Source organism: Hakea prostrata, chromosome 7 (genome assembly GCF_041222555.1).
Source record: "Hakea prostrata isolate BN-2017 chromosome 7, UWA_Hpros_2, whole genome shotgun sequence".
Classification (NCBI taxonomy): domain Eukaryota; kingdom Viridiplantae; phylum Streptophyta; class Magnoliopsida; order Proteales; family Proteaceae; genus Hakea; species Hakea prostrata.
Genome location: NC_142606.1, coordinates 33745665 through 33767476, shown reverse-complemented (window position 1 = coordinate 33767476; position 21812 = coordinate 33745665). Strand labels below are relative to the sequence as shown.

Sequence of the window (21812 nt, the reverse complement as noted above, 5' to 3'; positions counted from 1 at the left end):
GTGTCAAAAGATAATCTCAAAGATAAGTTAGTTACAAGACCAAAGGTTCCATAAATACACCAGGGGAATGGGGCACTATGCTAGGGTTTCTTCTATACTAATGGTAGTCTCCTCAACAGTACGGATGTAGTAAACCCAACGCTTCCGCTCCCGCAGAACTGTGGGGCTAACCCTAGTGCGGATGGTAATCCTCCTCGGCTCCAATATACGGATCCTCATCGACGCCACTACCCGGAGGGTAGTATGTGGAATCATAGTCCGCCTCAAAGGAGGTGCCATCGTAGTCTTCGGTACCTGGAATATAATCTAAAACATTTGCACAAAAAGGAATGAGTTCGAAGAACTCAGCAAGGAAGTTATTCCATAATTAGAAATCATACACATTCAGAACATATAATAATGCAATGCGATATGGAACATATGATGCAAATATGAGTCTAACTCTATGAATGCTAGTCTCTAGGGTAGACATGCTTTAAGTCATAGCACCGTACTTCTCTGGGTCGTCAGTCACTCTCCCATTTCCATATCTTGGGAATGCCCGGGGAAGATCGGTAAAGTCATCAAAAGCCGTGGTAAGGGGATCGGTCACCGCTCTCTCACATCACCATTTGGTCAAGTACTGGCGCATGTCACAGTAAAGCCTAGCCCAATGCAAGTCATCTACTCAGTCGGTCAAGTCAGATTCAAATACGTCCATTCCTCGCCCCCGGCGATCCTTTCCGGTATCCTTCACACTAGAGTCAGCGAAATCCCGGATTTCGGACTCATCAACCCTATTGGTCATCCACATATAGTAAATGGGAAGCTCTCACGTCCTCTCACGGATTGGTTACCGGTCTTGAGCGCCCGTGAGCCCAAGTCTATCCATATGCAACTCTACCAATAAGTGGCCCCTTTCAGGTATCCGTAGCATGGTTTATGTCCCCTATCGGATTGGTTACCGGCCTAGAGCGCCCATCCAACCATACACTACCACGGGTTGTTCGGTCTCAATGCCCTTCCGATTCGAGGTCTGACACGACAAGGATAAACCTAGCCACCCAACTAGACAGTCCTATGTATGTCATCCAATAACCCGGGAGAGTGTCGATAGGCACCATCGGAGAACATCCCATACTATTCCCTCCGATGCCCAAGGACAGGAGTGTTAGTAGGACACCCCCCAATCCCAAGTCATACGTAAGCAATCACATATCCAATCTCATCATTTCTCATGCATCCAATGCATATCCATAATAATAATCAAATCATGATATTGAAACGAATTATAAACATAAGCAAATCAAAATGATAAAGTAACACAACAAGAGTATAAAGATTTAAATGCTACTGTTCTAACACATATGTAACAGTCTTATAATGATTGAAAGAAAATTAAGAGAATTCATTCTTTAAATAAAACACAATTCAATATTTGATGACTTATATGTTTATGGAGATAACCATCCTTACCTTGGATGAATTGATGATGAATTGAGAATACCAAGAATAGTTCAATAGAATTGTTAAGGCCCTAAACAAACATCAATAATAAGTTGGAAAAGAAGTCGGGAAGATCGGATGTTAATTGGATCAAAATTGGCCAAGGTTGCTATCTGCCAACATTTTGGTCGATGGTCTTTGGTCGATGGTATCGACCAAAAGGATCAACCAAAATTTCCTTCGAGACAGAAATGTGGATTTTGGGGGTTTTCATCCGAAATGAGTCTTCGGTTGTTCAGATCAATCTGGAACTTGGAGGCATGCTTAACAATAGTAGTAGGACACTATAAATCAAGAAATTTACCCAATCCAATGGTCTAAACAAAAAGCCCCAATTTGAGCTATCAAGTTAAAGTGATAAACATCATGGCATGAGTTGGAATTGATTGCATTGATGAGGAATGGCAGGTAATAGTTAGAGGAACTAATAGAAATTCGATTGGAATCATATGGCAATGTTAAACATGAACATAATACATCCTATAACTCAGTTTGGTACCAAATGGCATGATGTTAATAGATAAATCATAGAATACATATGCTAGGCATGAGGTAGAAGCATAACATCAATGAATAGTTAAGGAAATCATGGATTGAACATGAGTAGACACTTGGGGTGGTGGTTGCAAGGTTGCAGCACCATTCCCAATGTCTCATCAGCAAGGTGGCAATAGAAAAGAGTAGAAAATGGTAGGGTAGAGAGTGGAATGATGATTCATACCTTAGTGTGGAAGATGAAGACAAGAATCAATGATAAACAAAGAGTTTTTGATGAGGTGCCCTTCACACTAGCCAAGGAGCTGCTTTGGGAAGCTCTCCCCACGTTTCCATGTGAGAAAATGATTGCAAAAGGGCTCAAGGCTCGAGGTTATAATAAATAGAAAAGGAATATTCCATGGAATCATTAACTTGGCAGACTGGGATATTTTGGTCGATGGTCCTTGGTCGATGGTATCGACCAAAAGGATCGACCAAAATATTTCCAGCAGAAAACTAAGGTTTAGAACAGCAACTTCAAGTAGGGATTTGAAAGGCTATACAAGGTCAAATTGAGTGAGGTTTTCTTCCACAATTCAATCAAGGAGTCTAGTTTCGGGGAATACCTTTGGATTGTGCACAGGAGGTCATTTGGTACATCAACTATATTAATCTTCTCCGATGCGCAGACTTTCCTTAAACACTAACAATGCATTTAAGCAAGGGGAATCATTGTCAATGTCCATGGGCTCAGTCTCCGAATCATGATCATCAATCAGAATGGTCCATAAATCTCTTCTTCCACCGCTTCGGGTCTTCGGACCTGAATACAACAGTGGATCCGGATCAGGGTCAAGGTTAGAATAGGGCTGTATATTACAGTATGAGTTGTTAGCCTTGTGAGGATGAAATTCAGATTTTGATCATCTCAAAATTGGATTAAAATCGGGAGATCAAAAGTCAAAATTTCAGACTTAAGTTGGTGTCTATAATAGGGGCGGTTGCTTAGGGTGGTCGATTGGCCCAACCAACCGCCATAAGAGATCAACTAGGTCACAGAAACCCTGTCAGTCCATTGGTTGCTCTATTTTGATTTTCATTCATAATGTAACTTTGTAACCTATCTTTAGGTGATCTCTAAGGTTACTTGGGACTGTTGTTAGAGAGTTTTAATTGCACTTTTATTAGTCATTCCAACTTTGACAGGTAAGGATGCATTCTTACATATATACCAACATGATTTATGATGATTTGTTATAACCTCGAATGTATTTTGTTCTTGTAATTTGTTGTAACAGTAGGTTCATATGAATTGTGGATTAATATGTATCGTGAATGATGATTAGATATGCTTCCATTATTATGTGATGTAACTATGGTTGAGGGTATCCTTATTGGGTATCCATTGCTTGGGATATTGGAGGCTGTGGTATAGGACACTGCTTACTGATGCCCCCAACACTATCATGGTTGTTGGATGACATACCTAGGGAGTCTAGATTGCATGGTTAGGTACCCATACATGCTACTACCCTTTTAGGAGGGGTATTGAAGCTGAATGACCCATGATGATGGTGAAGTGACTTTGTCTCATCCTACAGCGGTAGCCAGTCCATGTGGAGAGTCAGTGGTCCACTATTGATCATGCATTGGTAGTGTCACACCCCGCCCACCGGCCTTGGTTACCCGCCCGACAACCCGTGGGTGCAATCCGTCACAGGATCCACGGTTTTAATCTATCAATAGTAATAAATACAAATACATGTAATCAAGAGCAAGAATAATGCAATAATTAATAAAAAGATTACAGGAGTCCAAATACTCCAATAAATATCCAAGAAATAGTCAAAGGAAAGATTCAATAATCAAATGTCATATCGAGTTCAGTGGAAGCAAAATAAATAAATTAAATAATCTTCTCTTTGGTTTTCTTTTCTAAATCTAAAAACTAGTTTTCTAAATTAGCAAGTAAAGATGTCCTCCAATCTTTCTCCACACGATCATCAAAATCCTGGGAATCTGCCTCCGTCGGCCATCAATGGGTGCTAAAAGTGCACATAAGCATCTTCAGGAGGCTCCATGCTCTGCAAGTCCATGTACCACTGTCTGTCTCACATCAGCTTCATACTAGAAGGCTCTTTCTTTCATATGATCATCTCCAACTTCCGACATTGTGCAACCATCTGTACAACTCATACAATATATACAATGAAAGGAATGAGTTCCGACAAACTCAGTAAGGAACATACAATTCTCATATATATGTCAATACAATCCACGAATGCACATATGAAATGATATGGATGGTATGCAGAAATATGAATGCTACTAAGATCTAACTATGCAAGTCTCTAATAGCTGACATGCTTTAAGATATACACCAGCCTCATCTGGGTAGGTCTAGTCTCTTTGATCCGGCAAGGACTGGTTACCTCTGTAGGGATCCTGGGCAAAGGGGTAAGTCCACAAACCATGGCTGGGGGTTAAGTCAACACTCTCTCACCACGACCATTGGCAATGAGTACTGGCGCATGTCGGGGTTTCTAATCCAATGCAAGTCATAATGGTAACATACTATATGGAGTCCAGATACTTCCCATATGGCACCAACCAACTCGGTTTAGTATCCTTCGCAACCTAGGAGTGAGAACCCTCATGGACTGGCTACCGCTGTTGGACTCCACTCCTTAACCCTATGGTCATCCACATATTGTTGGGGCGGATGCTCTCATGACTCCTCGTGACACCCGGTCCGTTCCTTGAACGTCCATGAGCCCAACCCTAACATATGCAACCCTACCATTGCATGACCAACAGTGGACCACTGAGTCTCCGCACGGACTGGTTACCGCTGTAGGATGAAACATAGTCATGTCACCATTGTCACGGGTCACCCGGCTTCAATTCCCCTGCCGAAAGGGTAATAGCATGTGGGGTACCTAGCCATGAAATTCTAGACTCTCCTAAGTATGTCATCCTAGTAATCATGATAGTGCAAGAGGCATCAATGAGCATGTGTCCCATACCACAGCTCTCTAATATCTCCAGCCAAGATATCCCAATGGAATATCCCTTCCATCAAAACTACACTACATCACTCTATCATACCATGAAAAGTTGTGCAATATCATGAAAGATGAAGTACATCAAGGAATACCACAAACAACAAGTGTCCAATAAGATTCACATGCTTTATACAATTACAGCAAGTTACATGATCAAAGAATAGTAAAAAGAACAACTGAATCATCATGTATATGTAATTGTATATAAATAAGAATGCATGTCCTTACCTGTAATTTAGTAGAATTCCTCTAACTTGCAATCCAAAAACTATTATAAGACTTTTATTTGAAACAGAGAAAACCTAGGCATAGGGTTACAAGAATGTATAAGAGTCAAGAGTCAAAACAATTCAAAAATCAAACCTATATAGTTACTGGAAACCAGCCGGTTGCTTGTGGCGGTTGCTTAGGTTAAGCGACCTCCACAAGCGACCGCCCCTGTTTTAGACAGTTTCCAACTCCGAAAATTGGACTTTTGATCATCCGATTTCAATCCGTTTTGGGATGATCTTAGTCCGAATTTCAAGCTTAATAGGTCTAGAACAAAGGGGTAACAAGAAACCCTAAAATTAACAAAGATTTATTACCCAAATCATTCCCCTTGATGAGATCCATCCATTAAACAAATGCGATGATTCGTTTCTAGATAGGATCTCATCAAGAACATTGGAAAGGGATTACAACAAATCAATTGGGTAACCACTAACAAAATGGGGATGGGTTCAAATCAATTAGAGGTTAAAAAGAAGAGAATTGCAGATGGAGATTCATTACCTTAACCAGAATCACCAAGAATAGAAGAGAAAAGGTTCCATATCATTAACAGCACTTCGCCCACCTTCCAGCACGTTTCCACTGCCGCCTAATCGCCCAAAATAGCAATCCCGAACATAATAATGCGTTAATAGGGCGAGGGATGCTATTTATAACGAATAGGGTGCAAAATAGGGCATTTTCCCGCAAGCAGAACTGGGCGGTCGCTTAAGGCGGTCGCTTGGTTTAATCAACCGCCACTAGCAACTGCCCCCAAGTATATTGCTATACAAGGGTGCTTTGCTCAGGGGGTTGAAACCCAAACACAACCTAGCCCTAAACAACACATGGGGGATGTCTTACCTTCATTCCGGACATCTCCAAACACCACTTGCCTTCTACCAGAGGTCCAAATTCCAGTAAGGCAGATTCTTCAACAAGAGAATCTAGGTCCATGGGTTCTGGATATGGATCATGGACTCCTATCTGGACACTCCACAAAATTAATCCGACTAGACCTTCGGGTTCTTGGACCTACAATACGGATTACGGGTTAGAAAAACGGGGGTTGTTATAGGTAGGGTTGTATACATTAGGGTTGGGCTCATGGGCTTCCAAGGAGCGGGTGGAAGTCATGATCAAGGGGACATGAGAGCATCCGCACCAACAATATGTGGATGACCACAGGATTAGGGAATGGAGTCCAACAAAGGTAGTCAGTCCGTGAGGATTCTCATTCCTAGGTAGAGAAGGATATTGAACCGAGTTGGTTGGTGCCATAGGGAAAGTATATGGACTACTTGTAGTATGTCACTGTATGACCTTGCATTGGATTAGAAACCTTGACATGTGCCAATACTCATGCCAATGGTCATGGTAAGAGAGTGTGGACCTAAACCTCAGCCATGGTTGATTGATGAGGATTGAACCCCTTGCTTGGAATCCCAATAGAGGTAACTAGTCTGTGAGGGATCAGAGTGACTAGACCTTCCTAGGGGAGGGCTGTTGTTATATCTTAAAGCATGTCTGCCATATTAGAGACTTGCATAGTTATATTCTAGTTGCATCCATTTACTTGCATATCATCCTTTATATATGTTGATTATCTAGATATAATTTTGACATATATATGAAATGTTTTCCTTACTGAGTTTGCTAGAACTAATTCCTTTTGTGGATATTTGTTAAACTAAACAAATGGAAATCTTGGATTGGGAGAAATTCCCTATGTCTGGGATAACCCAAGTGAAGAAGCTATGGAGACGCCAATGGGAGATGGAGATGTATCTCATGAAGCCACCTACGGATACTTGGAGTGCGCTTATAGCACCCATTGATATCAGGAGGAGGTAGATAACTCGTCATTTTGAGAAGTCAGTGGAGGAAGGCTGGATGACTCCCTTCATTGTGAAATTATAAGAAAATGCCATCGCCCATGAAAGAGCCCAAAGAAATAATCAGACTTAATTTAACTTTGCTTCCGCTGAACTTATTGAATTTGGACATGATTACTTAATTCATTTTTCATTGATTCATTCCTTTTGAGTATTGGACTCATGTAATTCCTTTTGTTTGATTATTTGGACTATTCTTGCTCTTGATTATTATTGCATACATTTATTATCATTAATGGGTAAACCGTGAATCCAGTGACGGGTTGCATTGCATACATTTATTATCATTAATGGGTAAACCGTGAATCTAGTGATGGATCGTACCTATGGGTTGTCAGGCAAGACCGATATCTGTGGGTGAGGTGTGACATACATGTAACATGAATAAAACCTTGAGAATTCAAATATTAACCCCTAAATAGGGATGTCCAAGTCTCTGGTGCCATGTGTCTTCAAAAATAACAACTTGTCTTGAAAAGAAAGTGCAGCAGCAAAACTATCAGAAACAATGCTTGGAACAATATAGTCAAACACATACAGTCCACCCTTCCTACTCCCTGGGGCCAGAACCTTTTGAGTGAAAAATTACATGGGGGTCGGTTTTTGAAAAATTTTGCTTTGTTTCATTTATCTTTTTCCTCACCTGACGTGTCAAATATCATTATTCGGCCCCTCAATTTTAGAAATACTTTTTAAAATAAAAACAACTGAGTATAAATATAATTCTCAATAATTATCTAAGGATTACAAATCTACAATTAGTTTTTTTTTCTTTTTTATTTACTCATTTTTTCTGCTTCTCTCGATTTTTTTGTTATTATCTTTATTTGATTTTTAACCATTTCTTGTCTTGATTTTTTTTTTTCTGTTATTCTTTTTATTTGATTTTATATTACGAATGACATGTCTATAATTTGAGCATAACTAAATTTTCATAATTAGTTTGATTAGGTCAAGTCTTTTATTGTTGAAATCATGTGTGTTCCTTTTTTTTCTTTTCTTTTTTTATTTAGAACCCACTATTATGGCCTAAATAACATGATACCTACTTTCAAAATTACAAGTTGTCATTAGTGATTTTTGAAACCAGTAGTAGATTCTTTTGAATGGCATGAACTACCAAAACATCTTTTAAAGGTAGAGAACAATTACCATCCGTAAGCTCACCATTGCCAACATGAGAGATTTGTAGGGAAGAACCATTTCCAATCATCTATGAAGAAGAACCTTTAAAGGGAACTACAGTGGAAAGATAACCTGAAGAATTTGTGACATGGTCAGTAGCTCCAGAATTAGGGAACCACTGTGCATCTTGATTAGAATCCAAACAAATAGCAGCAGGAACCTTTGGTATATCCTCAGACTGATACGAATGATCTACCCTAACACTTTAAAGCATCATGACCAATCTTTTTACAGATTTGGCATCGAAGAGGAGAAGGACAACTAGAACCTGAGGGAGGGCGATTCTCCAATGCAGACTGAGTACCAGAATCAGAAGAAGCCAAACCAGTAGATACATAACCAGAAGCAGTAGCCAAAGGCACAAAACCTTTGTTTTGCAAAGAAAAATATATCCATCACCACCACGGCCAAATCGGCCACCATGAGAACCAGTACATGCCCCATAAAATGCAAGATTGAAATTAGTAGTGTCAAGAAGAGTACCACGACTCCATAAGTCATGGCTCTGCAAAAGTGGTATAATTTTGGCATACAAGGGCATAGGGCGTTGCAACATTGTAGTGCAAAATTCTCATTTGCAGCTCCCAAATTGGTAAGAAGAATGAATACTTACACTAATCTAGTACCGGTTTACTAATCATAGCAAGTTGATCACATATTGTTTTAAAACGAATCAAGAAATCATTGAGTGATTGAGTTTCTTTATTGCACAAAAATTGCAATTGAGATAGAAGCTTAAACTCTCTCGGCCTCGAAGATTGAGATAATGCATCTGTCAAGGTCTTCCAAAGATTTGCAGATATTAGGCGTGATAAGGATGATTTTTCATCCTTTCCCTAATTGTGTCTAATTTGAATTCTTTCCATATCATTTCATCCTCTCATTTGAATTCTTTCCATTCATCACTCCTCTCATTTGAATTATTTCCATTCATCATTCTTTCCATTTGAATTCTTTCCATACCATCTCATCCTTCCATTTCATCAATATCCTAATTTGGCTTTGGCTTGATTAGGTTTCTCTATTAAATCATTTCCATACAAACATTTCCATGTATTGTATTTCCATGTTTTATATCTTTCTTTTATTGTTCATAGATGTATGTTGCCTATATATTTGAGGTTCTCTCATATGAAATCATTCAACCATTTTTCCCATCAATCGGTCATATATTTTTCCTATGGCTGCAGCAAGGTTCAACTCGAAAGGCTTAGCTTTTTCTTCAATGCTTGTCTTGGCAGTGCTACTTGCACTTCACCTTGACAGCAGCAGCAGCAATGCAACTAGCACCACCGAAGAGAATAACAATAACCCCACTTTGTCCACGGAAGAGAAAATACATTTGACACCGTGTAGTCGTGGAGGGGTTTGCGGTGAACACTGTTGGTGTTGTTTGACATCTAAAGACGATGGCTGTTACTACACAAAGGAGGACTGTTTGGGGGTTTGCCCACCGTTTCCTCCCTCAGCAACTTCAAGAAGCCCATATCATGATCTGGTGGCTAGATCTCCATAGCTAATGGTTGTCAGCAACGGTGTGGAGTTACAGCTTAATCATCACATTGTTAGCTTGACCTAAGTATTTCTCTATAACCGGGTAACCATGCTCGAGTATTATCACTATTAGTAAATAAAAGATCCTTCATAATCTCTAATTCTCTTAGAAGAGATGTCTTTCTTGTTTTTACCAAAATTCTGCATATGATATTTCTAATATAAATGGGAGATGATGATAGAGGTGTTCATATAATGAAATGAAGTCCATGATGAGTGCAAACATCATATCCCCATCACTAAGAAATTGGATTTTGATTCTCTTCTACTTTGATATTTGACTATCCTAGATTCAAGAACTCGAAAGAGAAAAAGTCCAAGAATCGAGAAGAAAAGACCAAAAAGCGGAAAACCACTTCGTTAAGAGAGAAGTCAAAACTGGGAAGCCTGATACCATATGAAACTGTGAAAATAGTAATAGATATTTCATTGAATTTAATATAGTGTAGTACACCTCCATGTATATAATGATATACTTGATAGATGTCAAGCTTATGACTCCCTAACTCTCGGATCAAAGCCTCTAGTCCTTCATCCCTAGTCTTTGGAGGTGGCTCACGAAAAAAGAGAAGAGCAATCCCTCCCTCTCTAGGTTTGTTTCCAAGTCTAAAACTCTTCCTATAGGAACCAAACACTCTAAAGAAGATATCCAGTCTTCTTGGAAAGCCATTTGTGCTGACAAGTGTACCTACGACTGGGAGTGTCTGTCTTTTGCCCGTGTTTGTATTTCATTTCGGTGGACGAGAAGAGCCCTTCATCTGTGAAGGTCAAAACTAAGGAAGATATTCAATTTTTGGCAACCAATCGATTGCAATTCCCCACCCCCACTCCCACACTCCAAGGTTTGTAGAGCATGTTAGTTTTTTGGTCACTCCGGCAGCTCTTTCCCTCTAGGAGTTCAAGATGGAGAGACGGAGGTGCCCTCCTACAATTGATTTGCAGGCAAAGGCTTCAAATGCTCATAAGTGCAATAGAGGTAAGTGCCAATTCCTATTCATTTTGATGATCGTGAGGCCAAGGTTACTTCCATCTAACCGACGATGGTGTCATTGGGTGTTGTGATGATAGAGATTCTCATTGTTAACGTGAGGGGGATCCATTTAATGGAATATCTAATGGAAGACGTGGAGATACCAATCAGTTGGAGTATCTTAATGATGCAGTTTCCTTTCCTGCTCGAGATGTTGTTCCAAACTTCCATCAATGCTAGAATTGGAAATTGGAAATTGTAAACATCAATAATGGAAGTCAACTCGATAGAGAAAATGGAAGGAATGTCGGTGCTAATATAACGAGTATGTCAGTAATGCAATTTCCTTCCCTACGTCAGATTATGTTTCATCATTGACATAATGCAAGATGGTTAGTCACAATAATAGAAGTCAACTCAATGGAGAAAATGGATGGAATGTTGATGCTAATAAGGAAACTAGTGCTGCTGATTTGATAATTAGAGATTCCCATCCCATCTAGTCAGTATTAGCTTGTGGATATGATCCATAACTTCACACCAAAAAAGAGCATAATCAAGAGAACAAAGGGTTAAAAGTATTAAATATAGTTATTACAGTTATTCAAAAATATTAGCTAGTGTTAAATTTGAATCATTTGATGTATTAAAAAAAAAACAAAAAAAAACCAAAAAAACAAAAAAAACAAAAAAAACCCAAACTACCATTCATCTAATATCAAAACTTCTAAAAATAATAATAAATAAAACCTTTGTCACACTAAAAACAGATGCATTAAAGTATAAAATAATTAAACTTCATAAAAATTTTTTGTCCACAAACAATAAACAATTTACAAATCTATGTTGTTACACTGAACATAAATATTAGGAACAAAATCAAAATCAAGATTAAGAGAAAAATCAAGGACATATCATGTAGGACAAACACTAATCCTAGTCCCACCATTATCCATGATTTTGGACTAGATTATTTGATCATGACTTGCTCATAGGGCCATGACCTTGAGTTCATGCCCTATTCAGACTCAAGGCTAGACAAAGCAAGTCAAGGCCACAAGGGCCAAACTTGCACCCCTATTTATAATATAAAATTTTTTTATTTCAAAGGGAAGGGGATGATTCAACCATTTAAATGAATGTTTGTCATTGTTCCACAATATAAGCCTTTTCAAACCCATCTAAAATATGTCATCTAGTGTCTACTTCAACCATTGCCTTAAAAGATAACGTGGTTTTAAATATTTTTGGTTTAATTTGTTTTTTTTTTTTTTTTTTAATTTTTAGGTTCAATTGGCTCAATATACATGCATCTTGACTACTTCCTCAATGAAGGTAGTTTTTTTATTTTTAATTTTTTAATTTTTTATCTATAATATAAATATAGATATGGTTTCGTTTCTAGTCAAAGAGATTCAAACTCTTGACTTTGTATTATTATACAAACTAAATTGAGAAATCATTCAGTAAAATTGATGTATGATCTTCAATCAAATGAATCCACACATTCTAATATATGCATACATAATGTCCCCCCCCAAAAAAAAAAAAAAAAAAGAAACATCAAAGAGTTGTTTTTTTTTTTTTTTTTTTTTTTGATAAGAGAAAGGAAATTATATTACTTAAAAGAGTTGTTCATTTGGTAATGACCAACACCTCTTAGTAAAGAGAACATTGAGTTCAACTCTCTCTGATGGTATGTGTGATAGTCCTCATCCCTAATACAAAAAGCTATCAGTTCCCAAAAGAAAGTAATGTCCCATAACATAAAACATGTCATGGTAATGGTGAAATCTGCAACATTTTTTATTTGTTATATAGGGAAATAGGGAAAACTGGCAAATGATGGTCACAATGCCCCCATGAAATGTTAAGTTACTCCTATACTTTAATATTTTTAATATGAAACTCCCCATGGGCAATGCAAAAGAAATACGAGTGAGAAAATAATATAATTTAAGGATAATTATTGGTGCTCCTTGTGTTATAGTTTAAAAATGATCTTATTCCCTGTATTTTTAAAATTATTAATCAAATCTTACATTTTACTAGAAATTACAGATGCCCCTTATCATTAAGCTCTATTTGTCAATTAATGACATGATATCTTTGTATTTTTTTTTTCAAAAATCCTAAAATAACCCTAAAGCTTTTATTACTTATTTATCCTAAAGGTCATCTCTTTATACTCTCTAAAATCCAAAATGACTAGATTATAAGGACAAAAGTAATATTCCATAAAGTGTTTTTAGAAGATAATATCATCTTTTGACATTTTAATTATAAGGGTAAATGGATATTGCATTACTCAAACTAAACAATCTTTTAACACCATGAGAAGTGAGGGGGCAATAATAATTTTATAAAAAGTTCGGTTTGATTAGTATGTTTTTGGTCAAAATACCACTTATATTATACTCTCTAAATTAATACTAGAGGAGTTAAAACCAGAGTTCACAAAGAAAGGAGGTAGATCTAACCACCAAACCATCGACAAAGAACTTTTTCAATTATTTTGCCAAATAATTTGCATAGAGGTTTGGAATTGTTATCCACCAAAAACATTTGAAACCAGAAGTCATCAGTTGAACCAAAGTCAGGGAACCACAATTGGACCAGGACGGCATAGAAAGGGCTTCTTAGGAAAACGCACTTCTCGGGAAGGTTATCCTTTGAGAAACTTAATCAAGGGGAAATACGTACTTCTACTCTCAGGGGACTTCTCGGCAAAGATAGAAGATTCCTCAATATCTCTTCCCGCATTTAATGCGTATGGAGGATCTTTGATATCCCGCTGCGGATATGGAAGCTTCTGATCAGTTTAGACTCTCTCTCGAGCCTAACGCTGGCTGCTCCTTCACCCAGACGGCCATGAGACATTTTCATGTCAGCATAAGCATTGATAGCTCACCCGTTGACAAGACTACATGACGGCGGGACAGTCCAATCATCAAGATTGTCTCTCAAGCCCCATTGATGAAGTCATCTCCATCTTCCACCGAAGAATTCCCCATCGAAGGGCTGGCCATCTTTCTGCCCCAACAGGTGCAAACCCACTATATATTTTGAGAAAAGAGCATGAACAAGTAAGAGAATTCTAAGCTCCTCATAGCATGGACAAATTGCTTCTCTTTGCTCCTCAGGGAGATCCATTATTGGGGAGAAACTTCAGCTTCCATTACCTGAATTAACTTGATCTTTGGAGGTGGCTTCCTATCCTCATAGGTGCCCCACTCTCATGTTTGGTTTTGTCTCAGGATAACAAACTGGGCCAAGGGCGAGCTAGGACAGGAACAAGCTGAAGGAGCTAAGATCATATTTTTCACACCAACATTTGGCGCCATCTGTGGGAAGAGGCTTACAAAAGATTAGTAGCTGTCCTCTCTTTCCTTTTTTTCTCGAATCCTCACTGGATGCCTGTAAAGGGCAGAAGATGACTGAGATATCAAACTCCCATATCTCGGGGAGGAATGTCGGTCTTCAGGTGAAAAAGGAGAAAGGCGGTTATCCTTGAGTATTTGTTGATCCTCCTTTTGGAGTGAATCACATGTTCAACTCAGATCTTACCCTGTATAGTAATGCGCGCCTTTAATGTCCTGAAGTAGGCGTATCATCCTGGATGGGGACCAATCTGTGTTCTCTCTTCTTCCTGATTATAACCTCGCACCCTGTGAGCGAATCCTACTCTCGCTCTCTCTAGTGACAGAGTTAAGAAGAATAGTCAGGTGTGTATCACACTCGATACCTGCAAAGAAGCGAAATGCAGCTGTCACGGGTTCTAGGACCTAGAGAAGTGATTGGAGGAATTGTTAATTCCCCTCGAATGGTCAAGATCTACAATCTTTAGGTAGATCAAAAACCCAGAAGATTCAGGGAAGCCAAAACCCTGGAAATGCATTCGTGTGCCTTCACCATAAAGGCAGTGCGTTTAAGGACAGTTGTCACAACCGAGGACGTAGATACCATACACATGGTGATCAGCCGCTGTGGAGGTAGATAGAAGAGCATATCTTTGGGAGGCAATGGAGAGGGGCGTCTCAAGGTCCTTTATTCGGACGAAGCTTCATCCACCCCAAGAAAAATGCTATAGATCTCCTCCATATGATTAAAATCATTCAAGATCGAAGGTCCTTGTTGTCACATCCACCCAGCCGGTACACCATTTGGAATACCCGGGATGTGATCCACAGTCCAAGGATCAATGATCTGAGGTCCATGCCTCCCACATACACGGTAACATAATCATGAACAGTAATAATCAATAGTAAAAACAGTTAATACTAAGTATCATGAATAAGATAAGATTAACTAAATCAGAGTGCGGAACACAATAACATTGAAGTATAAACATGATCATAAGGGTGAGAGAAGGTATGACAACCACTCTCTCAGAGCAGCGGAAAAGAAGTGTGATAACGTCAAATACATGTCCAAGTGTCAAAAGATAATCCCAAAGATAAGTTAGTTACAAGATCCAAGGTTCCACAAATACACCAGGGGAATGGGGCACTATGCTAGGGTTTCTTCTATACTAATGGTAGTCTCCTCAACAGTACGGATGAAGTAAACCCAACGCTGCCGCTGCCGCACAACTGTGGGGCTAACCCTGGTGTGGATAGTAATCATCATCGGCTCCAATATACGGATCCTCATTGACGCCACTACCCGGAGGGTAGTATGTGGAATCATAGTCCACCTCATAGGAGGTGCCATCGTAATCTTCAGTACCTGGAATATAACCTAAGACATTTTCACAAAAGGAATGAGTTCGAAGAACTCAAGCAAGGAAGTTATTCCATAATTAGAAATCATACACATTCAGAACATATAATAATGCAATGTGATATGGAACATATGATGTAAATATGAGTCTAACTCTATGGATGCTAGTCTCTAGGGTAGACATGCTTTAAGTCATAGCACCGTACTTCTCTGGGTTGTCAATCACTCTCCCATTTCCATATCTTGGGAATGCCCGGGGAAGATCGGTAAAGTCATCAAAAAGCCGTGGTAAGGGGATCGGTCACCGCTCTCTCACATCACCATTTGGTCAAGTACTGGCGCATGTCACAGTAAAGCCTAGCCCAATGCAAGTCATCTACTCAGTCGGTCAAGTCAGATTCAGATACGTCCATTCCTCGCCCCCGGCGATCCTTTCCAGTATCCTTCACACTAGAGTCATAGAAATCCCGGATTTCGGACTCATCAACCCTATTGGTCATCCACATATAGTAAACGGGAAGCTCTCACGTCCTCTCACGGATTGGTTACCGGTCTTGAGCGCCCGTGAGCCCAAGTCTATCCATATGCAACTCTACCAATAAATGGCCCATTTCAGGTATCCGTAGCATGGTTTATGTCCCCTACCAGATTGGCTACCGGCCTAGAGCGCCCATCCAACCATACACTACCACGGGTTATTCGGTCTCAATGCCCTTCCGATTCGGGTCTGACACGACAAGGATGAACCTAGCCACACAACTAGACAGTCCTATGTATGTCATCTAATAACTCGGGAGAGTGTCGATAGGCACCATCGGAGAACATCCCATACTATTCCCTCCGATGCCCAAGGACAGAAGTGTCAGTAGGACACCCCCCAATCCCAAGTCATACGTAAGCAATCACACATCCAATCTCATCATTTCTCATGCATCCAATGCATATTCATAATAGTAATCAAATCATGATATTGAAACGAATCATTATAAACATAAGCAAATCAAAATGATAAAGAACACAACAAGAGTATAAAGATTTAAATGCTACTGTTCTAACACATATGTAACAGTCTTATAATGATTGAAAGGAAATTAAGGGATTTCATTCTTTAAATAAAGCACAATTCAATATTTGATGACTTATATGTTTATGGAGATAGCCATCCTTACCTTGGGTGAATTGATGTTAAGGCCCTAAAAAAACATCAATAATAAGTTAGAAAAGAAGTCGGGAGGATCGGATGTCATTTGGATCAAAACTGGCCAAGGTTTCTGTCAGCAACAACTTTGGTCAATGGTCTTGGTCGATGGTATCGACCAAAAGGATCGACCAAAATTGTCTTTGGGACAGAAATGTGGATTTTGGGGGTTTTCATCCGAAATGAGTCTTCCAATGTTCAGATCAATCTGAAACTTGGAGGCATACTTAACAACAGTAGTAGGACACTATAAATCAAGAAATTAACTCAATCCAATGGTCTAAATAAAAAGCCCCAATTTGAGCTATCAAGATCAAGTGATAAACATCATGGCATGAGTTGGAATTGATTGCATTGATGAGGAATAGCATGTAATAGTTAGAGGAGCTAATAGAAATTCGATTGGAATCATATGGCAATGTTAAACATGAACATAATACACTCTATAGCTCAGTTTGGTATCAAATGGCATGATGTTAATAGGTAAATCATGGAATACATATGCTAGGCATGAGATAGAAGCATAGCATCAATGAATAGCTAAGGAAATCATGGATTGAACATGAGTAGACACTTGGAGTGGTGGTTGCAAGGTTGCAGCACCATTCCCAATGTCTCATCAGCAAGGTGACAATAGAAAAGAGTAGAAAATGGTAGGGTAAAGAGTGGAATGAGGAGTCATACCTTAGTGTGGAAGATGAAGACAATAATCAATGATAAACTAAGTGTCTTTGATGAGGTACCCTTCACACTAACCAAGGAGCTGCTTTGGGAAGCTCTCCCCACGTTCCTAGATGAGAAAATAATTGCAAAAGGGCTCAAGGCTCGAGGTTATATTAAATAGAAAAGGAATATTCCATGGAATCATTAACTTGGCAGACTGGGATATTTTGGTCGATGGTCCTTGGTCGATGGTATCGACCAAAATATTTTCAGTAGAAAATTAAGGTTTAGAACATCAACTTCAAATAGGGATTTGAAAGCTATACAAGGTCAAATTGAGTGAGATTTTCTTCCACAATTCAATCAAGAAGTCTAGTTTCGGGGAATACCTTCGGATTGTGCACAGGAGGTCATTTGGTACATCAACCATATTAATCTTCTCTGATGCGCAGACTTTCCTTAAACACTGACAATGCGTTTAAGCAAGGGGTATCATTGTCAATGTCCATGGCTCAGTCTCCGAATCATGATCATCAATCAGAATGGTCCATAAATCTCTTCTTCCACCGCTTGGGGTCTTCGGACCTGAATACAACAGTGGATCCGGGTCAGGGTCAAGGTTAGAATAGGGTTGGATATTACACTTGCGGTAGTGAAGGACGAGGACCTTAATGTGATGACTGTAGCATCCACTAGGTTCACTCCAAAATTGTAGGGTAGGCAAAGGTATACGTGTTGCATGGTGCTGTCAGGCCCTTTACCGCCACGTGCTTCACTAGAAGTAAACTGGCCACTCTTGCTAAGAATGTGGCTCAATGATATTTAAATCTCCCATCATGAAGAGGTCATTGCATCCAAGGATAGGTTGGCTAAGTCCAGCAACAAAAGGAATCCTAGTTGGTACTAGATCATCAGCAGACACCATGTCTCTGGATGCCTTCCTCTTTCTATGAATTAGCTAGGAAATGTCACAAACAACCGCAACCTTGGTAGATGACCTCCTGGGAAGATCTGCTCCCATCTGAGGAAATATTGTTTACTAAGGACTTAAGGCGCTCGCACTTACAAGTAGACCGATCCACTATGTTCGAGATCAATCGCAACTTGTCGGCATGGAATGCTTATGGGATTTAACTCGCGTTCGGGGGTAGTCAAAATGGTTACCCCCCCATCCATACGATTTCAAAGTCACCAACCGCTTAGGGTGTTGGGAGCTCCGCAGACCCATTATAAACGGTCTAGGACTTGACTAACAGTGGAAAGATAATCCACAATTTCACTCGCAAAAGCCACTCTGACTGACCAAGATGTACGTTAACAAGCGTGAGAACTTGGTGCCACCTGTAAAGTTGGTCCTGAAAAGCACCCGTAAGTCTACACAAGGGTAGTAGCAATTCGTGAAGTAGGATTCACAATCCTCAAAGAGGAAAGATGTCTTTCATCCTTCATGGCCTACAATCCGAGAGTGGAGGAAACAACAAGGTGGTTTTCCATAAACTTGGGAGCTTGTGGTCTTTGGGAAAGATGTTAGTCGTGATAAGATGACCCTCAACAAAGGTACAAAAGGTGTGTACTAGGAGGCAGACTTCCAAAGAAAAAGCTTCTTCGTCAACAAGGAGGACCAGAGGATCATGAAACAACATGTACCCCTGGTTCTCTCTTCCTGCAAAATCTGTGTCCGATCATTTCTCACGTTACTCCTAGAAAATACCTGTAAGAATGCTTGAACCAAGAAAAAGCTATCCATTCATGAAAACAGGGAAAAGATAACAAAAGGAAAGGAGCTACCACCAAAACGAGAGCTCACACAAAAAGATTGATAAACAAAAAAAGAAGATATGGTTTCTAGCAAAAACAGAAAAATCATGGGCTGGTGTCTTCTAGGATGATCATTGCGACAGTGCCATCAGGATTCACTTGCTGCAGAGGAATGGTTTCTAGAATTCCTTCGAAGGCTTCAGGATGGGAGGCTACTTCAAGAGCATGAGGAGGGATAGAGATCTGAGCTGCATCTTTTGAGGAGCAGGAGGACGCTCCTTGTGATGGTTGCATCCAGCTAAAAACATGAAGGTTCAACCGTCTACAGATGTCAGCGTTGAAGATAGAATTTTTACAGACTTGTTCCAGCATATCCTCAGGGAACCTCTCGGCCATCAGCTTGGAGGCCTAATCTAGTCCAAGCTTGAAACTAGGAGTGGCACTATTTAGCATCTCCTACACTCCTCAGATCTCCTGACGGCATTCATGGCCTCCCTTCAATTTTCTTTTGCCTTCTTGGTCACCTTTAAGATCACTGCTTGGTTATGATCAAATTCGGACCGAAGGGCTCCCATCTCGTGCTCCATTTGTACACATCTGCTTGTCAGGGCCTCTTTCTCCTTTAGGAGGTTGTCCAAAGACTCCTCCAGTTCATGAACTTAAACTTGCAGCCTAAATCCTTCAACCTCCACTACCATCTTCACCCCAAGAAAATTCTGGCAAACTTTTTTGGCAACTCTCTGCTCCTTAATGGCTTCATCCTTTAGTTTCTTATGTTGAGTGCTACTCTTGGTAAGCAGCTCCATTTGTTCCTTCAAATACTCAACCTTCCTTTGGAGTGTATCCCTCTCAGCCACGGCCTTATTGCACTCCGCTGTCAAAGTATCCTTGAAGTCAAGATGCTCTGACAGGCTTCTAGTCAAAGAGGATACCTCAGAGGACAAGTACTTGCTCTGGCAGATGAGCCCCTCGATTAGGGAGACGGAACGATAAGCACTCCTGAAAAGTGACAAAGAAAAAAAAAAAAGAGTAGAAAGTAAAAGTTGAATTCCTTGGAACTAGACAGGGCACTCCGACTCAGGAATCGAGGTGACTTGATCGAAACTCTTAGGAAGGAGATTATTGAAAAGAACTCTCGCATCACTGTCTATGTGGGCATATGCAAAGCAAAGCTACAAAGTAACTTGGGTTTCTGGTGTCTGCTCCACCATGTCATTCAAGCCAACCGTAGTGGAGTAATGTAGAGTTCACTACTCAAAAGAAAAAAAAGAGAAATAAATACAAGTGTCATCAATGCCTTGGTAAAATTGTTTGGTCAAAAATATTTCAAAACCTTAGTCCTTGGTCCCCTTACTTTATGAGTGGTTTTGCTTAAAGGAGAGGTGTACTTGAAAGATATAAGGTGAGTCCTTGATTGAGATATATGCTAAGTCTCAAGAATCAATATGGGGTAATAAAGTTCAAGTGTGGGGGATCTTAAATCAATGGTGAGAAAAATTGTCATAGCTATTGATCCTGTATTAGTATTTACCAATTGTTAGAGTTGGAATTTGCAATGTTTTATGTTGAGCTAAAATTGGAATTTTGGATGTACATTCACTACAAACATCCACAAGACAAAACTCATCCTCTAGGGGTAACCTAGTGGTTTAAAGGCTTGTTGCACATGCTAAGTGTAACCGTGATTCCTACGAAAGTGAGTTAGGATTTATTTTGTTGCACTAGTTTCTTACTTGCATTTGTATTTTTCTTTAATTTTTGCTTGAGGACAAGCTTAGTCTAAGTGTGGGGGAATCGATAAGCACATTTATGTGTGAAATCTTAGGGCATAAAGCATGCATTTTATACACTTAGAGTGGAGTTACCTTGGGTTTTATGTTGTTTTTGGCAGATTTTAGGACTTTTCAAGATTTAAGCAAATATTTGGAGTTTTGGGCTTGAATCATGCTATTTTACACGCCAAGAAGTCCATTCAAATTCTCAAATGCGAAAATGGGCCTGATCCGGAGCATGATGGGCTAGAGATGTGTGATTATGAGCCAACTCCGAAATATTGAAGAAATAAAGAAGGCAAATTTGATCTACGTGGTTGAGATTTTAAATCAAATCTACAGAGATATTATTGAGAGAGTCCAAATGGAAAAGAGTCCTTGCATACCTCAATATCTTATCTCTTATCTCTTATCTTGATTTAATTAAAGAAAGAAAAAGAGGAAAAAGAATTATATTCAAAAAGAAAAAGAGGAAAAATCCCGTTTTTGAATGCCTCTATCCAGTTTCGATCAAACCCTTCATCGAACGGTCATCCGATGTCCGATCGTGCTGATTTTTGGAGGAGAGCTTCAAGGCTACTTAAACCTCAAATCCAACGGTGGAATTATGCATCTGATCTCTCTAATTTGACGCGATTACTAAGCCAAAACCCTAATTGGTTGAGTCGATAGAAACCCCCGAGTTTTATTCAAATTCGACCGTGCTTCATATCTCATGTAAACTCTATAAAAGGAGAGCATACTCCATCAAAGAAAAAGGGTGTCTTAGAGCTTAGTAGTAGCATTCTTTTCTCTCTTCAGTTTATTGAGGCTTTT

At 39.5% G+C, this 21812-nt stretch overlaps 1 pseudogene; it reads right to left on the bottom strand.

The window, feature by feature from the left end:
* Nucleotides 1-19883: 19883 nt before the first annotated feature.
* LOC149010935 (uncharacterized) overlaps nt 19884-21812 on the bottom strand; it is a 40057-nt pseudogene continuing 38128 nt past the window's right edge.